The sequence below is a fragment of the Chiloscyllium punctatum genome, chromosome 24, assembly GCF_047496795.1.
Source record: "Chiloscyllium punctatum isolate Juve2018m chromosome 24, sChiPun1.3, whole genome shotgun sequence".
NCBI lineage: Eukaryota > Metazoa > Chordata > Chondrichthyes > Orectolobiformes > Hemiscylliidae > Chiloscyllium > Chiloscyllium punctatum.
In genome coordinates this window covers 65643277-65657162 of record NC_092762.1, presented here as the reverse complement: position 1 = coordinate 65657162, position 13886 = coordinate 65643277, and positions in this window count along the sequence as shown.

Here is a 13886-nt window from a genome sequence, read left to right as displayed (position 1 = left end):
GGACAAAGTGAGAGAATGACTATTCAGTAGTTGTACCCCAGCTGTCATAAAATGGGTCAGGTTGATGAACCACGCAGTCTTTTATTTAATTTGTCTGAGATAATTTTTGCCAAGGCCAAAATTATTGCCCATCCACTTCACAATGTGTCCACAATGTATGAACTGTATCTATGGTCGGCTGGCTCTTGGCCAATAATGAACGCATGCTGCAACCCCACCAGAGACAATACAATTCGATAAGAGGTGGTATGGAAATATAATGTGAGGTGGTCACTTGAAGATAAATTATTCCTTTTGTATGAAACTAAGGAAAACTGAATCACAGCCCTATTCAAAAACCTTCAGAAATCTGGAGAAATAAATAAGACCGACTTCCATAAAATGAAACCAGATGGATCTAACACACCACACTTCTATGGATTACCCAAAATTCACAAACCAGGAGCAACCCCCCACCTCAGAACCTTACCTTCACTACCCACAACACCAACTTACAGATTAGCCAAGGAGCTACACCAAAGACTAAAATGCTTAGAAGACTCACACCACTCCATCCACGATACCCAAGAATTCTTGAAGACAAAAGACACCAAGATGGAAGAGGATGAAATAATGGTTTCCTTTGACATAACAGCCCTGTTCACTTTCATCAACATCAACCTGGCCAAGGAAACACTGACTACACAATTAGAAAAACCAAAGACACATACACCAAACACCACCAACTTAATCGGCAAGGACAATATCATCAAACTAGTGGACTTATGCTTTACCACCCACTTCACCTTCAACAACACCTACAGGCAAATCAATGGAAGACCAATGGGATCTCCGATATCAGGGTTCTTAGCAGAGGCAGTAATGCAGGGATTCAAACAACCAGCTCCTCCAACCATCCAACCCAAACTTTGGGTCTGCTACTTGGATGACCTTTGTCATCACTAAATAAAACAAATTAGAGGAAACCTTCAAGACCATCAGTAATATCCTCACTGGCATAAAATTCACTAAAGAGGATGAAAACAACAACAAACTGCCATTCCTAGATGTCACAGTAGAGCCAACAGCCAATGCGGAACCTCAAACCAGTGTCTACACAAAAATAACACATACAGACCAAATATTGAACTACAGAAGCAATCATCACAACCCCCACAACTGAAGCTGTAAGAGAACATCATTTCAATGAGCCACCACACACTGCAGCACCGAGGAACTACACAGAGCAGAGGAAAATCACCTATACAGTGTATTCAAAAAGAATAGGTACCAAATGAACACAGTCTGCCGATTTCTCAGCAACAAACACAAACAAACAGGCAAACGCATACAGACACCCTAGCCACTCTCCCCCACATCAAAGACATCTCAGAAATGACTGCCAAACTACTCAGACCCCTTGGCATCATGGTAGCCCACAAACCCACCAACACACTAAAGCAGAGTTAATGAACTTGAAAGACCCTATACAGACAAAAGCAAAACTAATGTCATTTACAAAATACCTTGTAAGAACTGTAACAAACACTACATTGGACAAACAGGCGGAAAACTAGCCACTAGGATACATGAACACCAACTCACCACAAAAGGATATGACCCACTCTCACTAGTATCTTTACATACAGATGAAGAAGGACACCACTTTGACTGGGACAACACATCCATCCCAGGCCAAGCCAAACAGAGACACACACAAGAATTCCTCGAAGCATGGCATTCCAACTGGAACTCTATCAACAAACACATCGACTTGGATCCCATTTATCACTCCGAGAAAAAGAACAGGAAATGACATCACTAACCCAAGGAAACCTAAACACAAATAAAAAGCGGGCCATACCATCAGTGCTTCACCGGAGGCTCACTGATGGTGATACCTAATCTGAAAACAAACCTTCCAGCTCAGTGGGCAAACTTATATCCAGAACCTCAACCTGAACTATAAATCTTTTCAAAACTTGCTAGTGGTAGATGTTTTAAAGAAATGAATTGGAGGAAATCACTAACTCCCAACATTGGTCAGATATGATGAATCAGTTCAGCTCATAAAAAAAACATTGTTCTCAAGATTTGGTGGGCACCTGTATACTTAAGAGCCATCTCAGTGCTGCAAAATACCATGAATATCATGCTGTTTTTAAAATAGCACAAGCAACAGCACACGGAACAGGAACTGAATTCTGCATAACCACCAGCAGATCCTCTGGATTCAAAAAATGGCCTTGAGTGCACTGAACTGCTCAAAAAGCTAGAAAAAAAAAGTTGAACAATAGTTTTGTGTGGACTATCTCAAAAGTCATTGTTTTACAAGACTCAGAAAAGGATGTGGATCTGGCAAACAAGGTAAATATGGAAAGCAAACAACTTACATTGGGGCAATTATGGCTATATTGCAACTCATTGCTGTGTTTTGGGAGATCTACAATTGAAAACAAAGGATGGCATGGAAAATACTACCATAAGATATAGGAGTGGAAGTAAGGCCATTCGGCCCATCGAGTCCACTCCGCCATTCAATCATGGCTGATGGGCATTTCAACTCCACTTACCCGCATTCTCCCCGTAGCCCTTAATTCCTCGAGACAACAAGAATCTATCAATCTCTGCCTTGAAGACATTTAGCGTCCCGGCCTCCACTGCACTCTGCGGCAATGATTCCACAGGCCCACCACTCTCTGGCTGAAGAAGTGTCTCCGCATTTCTGTTCTGAATTGACCCCCTCTAATTTTAAGGTTGTGTCCATGGGTCCTAGTCTCCTCGCCTAACGGAAACAATTTCCTAGCGTAAAGCCATTAACTTGGAAATAGGAAAAAATTCAGAAGCTGAAAGCTGATAAGGTATTGAAGTTGATGTATAGATTGATTTTATATAGTATCGAAAATGCCTTGAAGTAACCAATGGGAAAAAATATGCATCCTTAATAGTCACCCATATTAAGTTAATTATAATTAACCTTTAAAATGAAATGAGCCTGACACTGTGGCAAAGAAGGGAAGGGGGCAGAATAGAAAAGTACTCGTGGTAGGGGACTCGATAGTTAGGGGAAACAACAGGAGATTTTGTGGTCAGGATCGGGATTCCTGGAAGGTATGTTGTCTCCTGGTGCCAGGGTCCGGGACGTCTCCGATCGGGTGTATAAGGTTCTAAAAGGGGAGGGCGAACAGCCAGAAATCATGTTACATATTGGCACTAATGATATAGCGAGGAAAAGGATTGAGGATATAAAAAGTGATTTCAGGGAGTTAGGATGGAAGCTGCAAAGCAGGACGAACAGAGTAGTGTTCTCTAATTTACTACCGGTGCCACGAGATGGCGAGGCGAGGAACAGGGAGAGGGCGCAGCTTAACACGTGGCTGCACAGCTGGTGTAGGAGGGAGGGCTTCAGATATGTAGATAATTGGGATGCCTTCTGGGGAAGGTGGGACCTGTACAAGAAGGAGGGGTTGCATCTGAACTGGAAGGGGACCAATGTCCTGGGTGGAAGGTTTGTTCGAGTAGTTCGAGAGGGTTTAAACTAGTATGGCAGGGGGGGTGGGAACCTGAGCTGTATACCAGAGGTGAGAGTTGATGCAGATGAGGCAATAGCAAGAGGTAGTGGGAAGGATTTTCCTGGGAAGGAACCAAGGGATCAGTTAAAGTGTGTTTGCTTTAATGCAAGGAATATCAGGAATAAAACTGATGAACTTAAAGCATGGATCAATACCTGGTGCTATGACGTTGTGGCCATAACACAGACATGGATTTCTCAGGGACAGGAATAGTTGCTGGATGTTCCAGGGTTTAGAGCATTTAAAAAGAATAGGGAGGGGGGAGAAAAAGAGGAGGGGGTGTAGCACTACTAATCAGAGAGCGTATCACAGCTACAGAAGCTTCCATTGTCGAGGAAGATCTGCCTACTGAGTCAGTATGGGTGGGAATTAGGAACAGCATGGGAGCAGTCACCTCGTTAGGGGTTTACTACAGGCCCCCCCAATAGCAGCAGGGAGATGGAAGAAAGCATAGGTCGGCAGATTTTGGAAAAGTGTGGACGTAGTAGGGTTGTTGTAATGGGTGACTTTAACTTTCCCAATATTGATTGGAACCTCCTTCGAGCAGAAGATTTGAATGGAGCTGTTTTTGTTAGGTATTAGATTAGATTAGATTAGATTACTTACAGTGTGGAAACAGGCCCTTCGGCCCAACAAGTCCACACCGCCCCGCCGAAGCGTAACCCACCCATACCCCTACATCTACATTTACCCCTTACCTAACACTATGGGCAATTTAGCATGGCCAATTCACCTGGCTTGCACATCTTTGGACTGTGGGAGGAAACCAGAGCACCCGGAGGAAACCCACGCAGACACGGGGAGAACGTGCAAACTCCACACAGTCAGTCGCCTGAGGCTGTTCAGGAGAGTTTCCTAACTCAGTACGTTGACAGGCCGACGAGGGGAGAGGCCATACTAGACTTGGTGCTTGGAAACGAACCGGGGCAGGTATCAGATCTTGTGGTGAGAGAGCATTTTGGTGATAGTGACCACAACTGCCTCACATTCTACATAGCTATGGAGAAGGAGAGGATGAGGCAAAATGGGAGGATATTTAATTGGGGAAGAGGAAACTATGATACGATTAGACATGAGTTAGGAAGCATGGATTGGGAGCAATTGTTCCATGGTAAAGGCACTATAGACATGTGGAGACTGTTTAAGGAACAGTTATTGCGAGTGATGAATAAATATGTCCCTCTGAGACAGGCAAGAAGGCGTAAGATAAAGAAACCTTGGATGACGAGAGTGGTGGAGCTTCTCATCAAAAGGAAGAAGGTAGCTTAAATAAGGTGGAGGAAGCTAGGGTCAAACTCAGCTCTAGAGGATTACAGGCAGGCGAGGAAGGAGCTCAAAAATGGTCTGAGGAGAGCCAGGAGGGGGCACGAGAAAGGCTTGGCAGAACGGATTAGGGAGAACACAAAGGCATTTTACACTTATGTGAGGAATAAGAGAATGGTCAAAGAAAGAGTAGGGCCGATCAGGGATAGCATAGGAAACTTGTGTGTGGAGTCTGAGGAGGTAGTGGAAGCCCTAAATGAGTTTTTTGCTTCTGTTTTTACGAAAGAAATGAACTTTGTAGTGAATGAAACCTTTGAAGAGCAGGTGTGCATGCTGGAATGGATAGAGATAGAGGAAGCTGATGTGCTGAAAATGTTGTCAAACATTAAGATAGACAAGTCGCCAGGCCCGGACCAGATTTGTCCTCGGCTGCTTCGAGAAACGAGAAATGCAATTGCTTCGCCACTTGTGAAGATCTTTGCATCCTCGCTCTCTACCGGAGTCGTACCGGAGGACTGGAGAGAGGCAAATGTAATTCCTCTCTTCAAGAAAGGAAATAGGGAAATCCCTGGCAATTTCAGACCAGTAAGTCTCACGTCTGTCGTCTGCAAGGTGTTAGAAAGGATTCTGAAGGATAGGATTTATAACCATCTGGAAGAGCATGGCTTGATTAAATGTAGTCAACACAGCTTTGTGAGGGGCAGGCCATGCCTCACAAACCTTATCGAGTTCTTTGAGGATGTGACTAGAAAAGTTCATGAGGGTCGAGCTGTGGATGTGGTGTATATGGACTTCAGCAAGGCATTTGATAAGGTTCCCCATGGTAGTCTCATTCAGAAGGTCAGGAGAAATGGGATACAGGGGAACTTAGCTGTCTGGATACAGAATTGGCTGGCCAACAGAAGACAGCGAATGGTAGTAGAAGGAAAATACTCTACCTGAAAGTCAGTGGTGTGTGGTGTTCCACAGGGCTCTGTCCTTGGGCCTCTACTGTTTGTAATTTTTATTACTGACTTGGATGAGGGGATTGAAGGATGGGTCAGCAAGTTTGCAGACAACACAAAGGTTGGAGGTGTTGTTGACAGTATAGAGGGCTGTTGTAGGCTGCAGTGGGACATTGATAGGATGCAGAGATGGGCTGAGAGGTGGCAGATGGAGTTCAACCTGGGTAAATGCGAGGTGATGCATTTTGGAAGGTCGAATTTGAAAGCTGAGTACAGGATTAAGGATAGAATTCTTGGCAGTGTGGAGAAACAGAGGGATCTTGGGGTGCAGGTACATAGATCCTTTAAAATGGCTACCCAAGTGGACAGGGTTGTTAAGAAAGCACATGGTGTTTTGGCTTTCATTAACAGGGGGATTGAGTTTAAGAGTCATGAGATCTTGTTGCAGCTCTATAAAACTTTGGTTAGACTGCACTTGGAATACTGCATCCAGTTCTGGTCGCCCTATTATAGGAAAGATGTGGATGCTTTGGAGAGGGTTCAGAGGAGGTTTACCAGGATGCTGCCTGGACTGGAGGACTTATCTTATGAAGAGAGGTTGACTGAGCTTGGACTTTTTTCATTGGAGAAAAGGAGGAGGAGCGGGGACCTAATTGAGATATACAAGATAATGAGAGGCATAGATAGAGTCGATAGCCAGAGAGTATTTCCCAGGGCAGAAATGGATAACACTAGGGGTCATAGTTTTAAGCTGGTTGGCGGAAAGTATAGAGGGGATGTCAGAGGTGGGTTATTTTCACAGAGTTGTGAGAGCATGGAATGCGTTGCCAGCAGCAGTTTTGGAAGCAAGGTCACTGGGGACACTTAAGAGACTGCTGGACATGCATAGTGTCACAGAAATTTGAGGGTGCATACATGAGGATCAATGGTCGGCACAACATCGTGGGCTGAAAGGCCTGTTCTGTGCTGTACTGTTCTATGTTCTATGACTACTGCAGTACAGTGCTACTTAAAATTACTTGCAAATTCTGCACACTACCCTCTGTAACAAAATTAGGAGTGCAAATGTTGGCTATCAGAAATAAAGGCAGGAAATACTGAAAGTGCACGGTGGACTGTGGTTATTTGTAGAGAGAAAGCACTTCAAGAGAGTGAAGCAGGAAAGAAGTTAAGGAGAAAAATGAAAAGAGGTGAAATTAAATTGCATGATAGAGTGAGGACTCAGAAGGCATAGTCTTGTCATCCGGCAGACCTATTATGTTTGTTACAGGATAGCATTAAGGAAAATGAGAAAATTAGGTAAATGAGAAAATCTAAATTAGAGAATGTTGAGAGAAAATGGTAGCTCCTCCTATTCAGTGGGAGTGTTAGGACCATAAACTCAACACAATGAGATTCTGAGGGATGCACGGAAATAATCTTTGCACAATGGAATTATAGAAGTTTACAGTACAAATAGGCCCTTTAGCCCATGGAGTCTGTATTGGCAAAAACTACTGACATCTACACATGCCCTACTTTTCAGCACTTAGAGTCATAGAGACGTACAGCACGGAAACAGACCCTCTGGTCCAACCCGTCCATGCCGACCAGATATCCCAACCGAATCTTGTCCCACCTGTCAGCACCTGGCCCATATCCCTCCAAACCCTTCCTATTCATATACCCATCCAGATGTTTTTAAATGTTACAATTGTACTAGCCTCCACCACTTCCTCTAGCAGCTCATTCCATGCACTTACCAACCTCTGTGTGCCAAAGTTGCCCTTTAGGTCTCTTTTATATCTTTCCCCTCTCACCATAAACCTATGCCCTCTAGTTCTGGACTCCCCAACACCAGGGAAAATACGTTGTTTATTTATCCTATCCATGCCCCTCATGATTTTATAAACCTCTATAAGGTCACCTCTCATCCTCCAATGCTCCTGGGAAAACAGCCCCAACATGTTCAACCTTTCCCTATAACTCAAATCCTCCAACCCTTGCAACATCCTTGTAAATCTTTTCTGAACCCTTTCAAGTTTCACAACATTCTTTCCAATAGAAAGGAGACCAGAATTACACCCAATTTTCCAAAGGTGGCCTAGCCAATGTCATGTACAGCTGCAACATGACCTCCCAACTCCTGTACTTAATACTCTGACCAATAAACAAAAGCATACCAAACGCCTTCTTCACTATCCTATCTACCTGTGACTCCACTTTCAAGGAGGTATGAACCTGCACTCCAAAGTCTTTGTTCAGCAACACTCCCTAGGACCTTACCATTAAGTGTATAAGTCCTGCTAAGATTTACTTTCCCAAAATGCAGCACCTCGCATTTATCTAAATTAAACTCCATCTGCCACTCCTCAGCCCATTGGCCCATCTGATCAAGATCCTGTTGTAATCTGAGGTAATCTTCTTCGCTGTCCACTACACCTCCAATTTTGGTGTCATCTGCAAACTTACTAGCTGTACTTCTTATGATCACATCCAAATCATTTATATAAATGACGAAAAGTAGTGGACCCAGCACCGATCCTTGTGGCACTCCACTGATCACAGGCCTCCAGTCTGAAAAACAACCTTCCACCACCACCCTCTGTCTTCTACCTTTGAGCCACTTCTGTATCCAAATGGCTAGTTATCTCTGTATTCCATGAGATCCAACCTTGCTAATCAGTCTCCCATGAGGAACCTTGTCAAATGCCTTAGTGAAGTCCATATAGATCAAGTCTACCACTCTGCACTCTTCAATCCTCTTTGTTACTTCTTCAAAAAACTCAATCAAGTTTGTGAGACATGATTTCCCACACACAAAACCATGTTGATTATCCCGAATCAGTCCTTGCCTTTCCAAATACATGTAGATCCTGTCCCTCAGGATTCCCTCCAACAATTTGCTCATCACCGACGTCAGGCTCACTGGTCTATAGTTCCCTGGCTTGTCCTTACCACCCTTCTTAAACAATGACACCACGTTAGCCAACCTCCAGTCTTCCGGCACCTCACCTGTGACTATCAATGATACAAATATCTCAGCAAGAGGCCCAGCAATCACTTTCCTAGTTCTAGGGTACACCTGGTCAGGTCCTGGGGATTTAACTTGGCCCATTGCCTGGAATATTATGGTATTTCAGGTGCTCATCTCAGTACTTTTTAAAGATTGTCAGGTTTCTTGCCTCAACCAGGAGACAGTGAGGACTGCAGATGCTGGAGATCAAGATTGTGGTGCTGGAAAAGCACAGATCATGCAGCATCCGAGGAGCAGGAGAATTGACATTTCGGGCATAAGCCCTTCATCAGGATTTCTGACCTGCTGTGCTTTTCCAGCCCCACACTCTCGACTTCTTGCCTCGACTCTCAAGCAGCACATTCCAGATTCCCACCACGCTCGGAGTAAACAATATTTCCTCGAATTCCCTCTAATCCTCTTGCCTTTCACTTTAAAATTATGTTCCTCCCCTTGACTCTTCAATAGGACCAACTTACATCTGGTTAAGGAGCTTGCATTTAATATCACTGTATGTTAGTAATATGTAATGGGTATAAGCTATACATTTTGCACTGGGCCTCTCTATATGAAGTAAGGAAAATTCTAAAGTGTTCAGGTTAGAGTTTCACTGTGGAGGGTGGTGGAGGAAATATTACTGAATGCTGTGCCACCACTGGTGAAATATAAATGTAATGAACCAGATTTGGAAAAATGGGTCGTGCTAGAGAAGTTTACTTAGTTCGTTGCAGATCATCTAGAGTCGTGTTGAAGGCAAAGAATTTGAAAAGTGATGTGGAAACAATGCAGGTCAGTAAAGCTGGAAAAACTGGGTGAGCAGGATTTTGTGTGAAATAGCATGAGTAGGGTGGACTTTGCACTTTGTGTTGCACCTTGTGACAATTGAAAGGAAAGCATCAGAATAGTAAAGTCACCACTGTAGAATTCAATCATATCCTAAATATCCTTGGCAATTTTGACATCACTGTACCGCACTCCAGATTATTCCAAACGTGTAAGCCCAAGTCAGTAAAAATGTCCCTCTTAGTTATTGTGATTAAATATAATTTCCACTCCCACCTCTGGACCTTTTACACACTCTATTCAAATCCACTTCATAAAGAATGTTTAGGTCATGAAAGTTATAGGGACATTTACTAACTTGAAGAACATATGGAGTTTCAAGTATTGAAGGTGAACAAGAGCAACTATGTCTCTTTAATTAAGCAGAGTACTGTAATGTAAAACTGATACAGGTGTGGAAAATCTATATATAAACATATCAAAAACTTGGATGGTGTTACAAAATTAAAATTATAATAACAGTTTTTGCAACAAACTGTAATCTCCTTTTAACAATGGGTACCGGACAGCTTTTAAAATTGGCTCCCCAAATTCACCTAACGTCTTTTGTGGATTCAACTGTGATTGAAACCAAATGTAATTATCTCAAGAAGGATCATAAGGAATATTGGAAGTTCAATGGGCATTTCCATAGGAGTAAAAACAAATGAGTTGACAATGACATTGGAGGCAATGAAAAGCTCTTCCTACCATAGTTGAGAAATCATATGGCAATAGGGTTGTTATCACTGTGTTGAAGATTGTGGTGCTGGAAAAGCACAGCAGGTCTGGCAGCATCAGAGGAGCAGGAGAATCAATGTTTCGGGCATAAACCCTTCATCTTCCTATCACATCAAACCTAAGACTACAGGAACCATCCAAGTTAATGGCTGAGACAGTTAGAAAGTTAGATTAGATTACTTAGTGTGTGGAAACAGGCCCTCCGGCCCAACAAGTCCACACCGCCCCGCCGAAGCGTAACCCACCCATACCCCTACATCTACATCTACATCTACCCCTTACCTAACACTACGGGCAATTTAGCACGGCCAATTCACCTGACCTGCACATCTTTGGACTGTGGGAGGAAACCGGAGCACCCGGAGGAAACCCACGCAGACACGGGGAGAACGTGCAAACTCCACACAGTCAGTCGCCTGAGGCGGGAATTGAACCCGGGTCTCCGGCGCTGCGAGGCAGCAGTGCTAACCACTGTGCCACCGTGCCGCCCACTGTTAATTTGCTACTCTAAAAAGGAATGGATAGCAGAATTCCCCATCTTCACATCCTTGAAATGTCCTGCTGGAATGGAGCTTCTACACAGGAAAATGTTCACCTACATCACCTCTGCCCAGAAACAAAGACTTTTCCAACTCATTTTCTGCACATTGCAGCTAAAGCATAGAATCCCTACCATGTGGAAGCAGGCCATTTGGTCCATCAAGTTCACACTGATCCTCTAAAGAACATTCCACAAAGAGCCATCACTACCCTATCCCTGTAACTCCACATTTACCATGGCTAATCCACCAAGCCTGCACATCCCTGGACACTTCGGGCAATTTAACATGGCCAATCCAACTAACCTAGACAGTGTTCCAGCACAGCCTTTGACCATCTGTGAACAGAGTATTTGATGAAAAAGACCTCAAAATCCAGCACCAAGCTTATGTTCTCTGGGACAGCAGTTTTATCTGCCTTTCTGAATGTGTCAGAGATATGCACAATGTCTTTCAAACACCTCAAATCTGTCAAAACAAATTACCACCAGTAATGCCTCCACAAAATTCTGTAAACTCAAAGACAGAATAGACACTCCAGTATCAATACCCGATTACCTTAAATCTTTTTTTTGATGTACAGTACTTTAGCTAATAACATTATTGCTTTTACTTAAGTAACTTGCAGCAACATTTGTGCAATAAACTACCCTTTTATTTTATTTAAAACATAAGCTGTACTACTGTACAGAGACTGTGTTTCTGGTTTTAGAACCCTCAGGTGGGGGAATAGAATATAAGATAGAATGTAGAATAGAATATAGAATATTGAATAGCAATTTATTGTTGCTTGTGAAAGGAGGTTTATGCATTTATCCTGTTGAGCCTTGTAAGAACTTTGTGTGCTTTAATAAGCTCAAAGTATTCTTCTCATCTTCCTCCCAATCCTTTATAAAAATTAATTTAACTGCTAAAGTAATTAGCTGTAATTCACAAAGGACTGTAGGTATTCCTCTCCATTTAATCAAGACAATTATTTGTGAAACAAAAACAGAAATTGCTGGATAAACTCAGCATGTCTGGCAGCACCTATGGAGAGAAAGCAAGAGTTTTGAGTCCAAAGATCCTTCTCTAGATCACAATTTTCAATGTATCATTTTAGCAGTACTGTGCTGCGAGCATGAGTCAAACCTCCATGAATGACCAAAGCAAGAATGGGGATTGAAGTCACACCATTTGCATCATTGTGCATAGCATCCAAGTCATCTAACCAATTCGCTCCACTCAGTAAACTGGTCATCAAATGCACATATCTTCCAATTGCAATTGTTTAGGTCATTACATTTTCAGGTGCAACGGGAAGGAAAAACATCTTCTGCTGTTTCATTGCAATGCTTGAACCTTTTAAAAAAAAACTCATTTTAGACCTATTTCCTGAAAATATTGATGGTTTAAGTATATATTATGTTAAGAATAGAAACAGCTTCCCGATTGCAGGTTCTTAAGTATGCTATGTTTAATGGACATGAGTGATCGTTAACAAATTTGAAACTTTAATTTTCACAGAATTGTATGATATTGGATTAGCATGGTCTCTGGGTTCAATTGTTTCCACTTATTATTTCTCATTTTAAGTTTGGATCTATTCTAATCAGAGATCGGGAGAACACTCGAGTACAACTTAACAAGAGCAAGATGGATGTGACATTGTATCAACTTTCAAGTTCTAACTTCTAGGCTGCACCCACAGAGGAAACCCTGGGCCACTGTGTAACAAAGCCATACAGGCCTAGAAGATTATTCTTCTTGATTTTCTTGATTTAAACAATGTCAGCTAATTAGGGTACATACCTGACCTTTTTGCCCTTGATCTACTCAGCCTAGTAACTTGGCTTTATTTCCCCACAAAACGTCCATATCCATTCCTAGAAAATGTAGTGTGGGCATCAAGACCAGCATTTGCTGCCTATCCATAGTTGCTGTACACCTGAATGGTTTGCTAGGTTATTTTAGAGGGCATTTAAGAGTCTGCTGCAGTGCTTTGGGTCTGGAGTCATATGTAAGCCAGACCAGGTAAGGATGGCAGATCTCCTTCTCTAAAGGACATTAGTTAACCAGATCTGCTTTTACAACAATTATTGACACTTTCATGGTCACCATCAAAATTGGCTATCAATTCCAGATTTTAAATACTTTTGAATTCAAATTCAACTGATTGCTGCAGTGGCGCATGCCATCCTCAAGTTTAAACTTAGTATTGGATTACCAGTCCAGTGACATTACCACTGATGCAGAATAAAGATAGAACATACACCATAATATCAACATAATTACCATCTCATACTCACTGACAAAATTATCTCTTACTTCTGAGACAAGGCAAAGTAATTGAGGGCAATTGATATTCACAGAACTTGACTACAGCTGAGTCAGGACATACAGGGTAGGGAAATGGGAATTAAAATAAACAATATTGTAAACAAGATAATTTTGAAGATTTTCTGTTGCTGAAATATTTTCGTAGGTGGAAATGTTTTATCTGTGTATGGGATGGCTGCCCATTTTTGTATTGCCCCTGGTTCTGATTGGCCTGGGCTAATTATAACTATAGCATCTTCGCTAAACTGGTTTTCATGAATGATTGCAGAAAAGTTAGGAAGTGCTTAACAACTATGGCAGATATATTTTAAACTGCCATTTGCAAATGGATTTACATCACAAATGAAAAATGTCTGAAAATTACAAGGGAAAAGAGAACTAGTAACAACATCGGATTATTAGGCACACCAAAAAATCTCACATACTTACGTTTCAAATGCTTTGAAGATAAATGCTATTAAATAGCTGTGTTCAAATCACTCAGGAACAGTACAACCAAGAAACACCAGAGGGAGCATTATATTGAGTTATCACAATGTTTACATTTTATCATGGTCCAATAAAAAGAAGCCATTTTGTGTTGAGAAAAATACAGCACAACTCTACGATTACTTACTCATGGATTCCAGTAAAACTGCTGTCAAAATTAAGAATGGATTCCTCATATACTAAAGAGAGCATGCTTTTTAAGATACACTTTACATACGCTTGC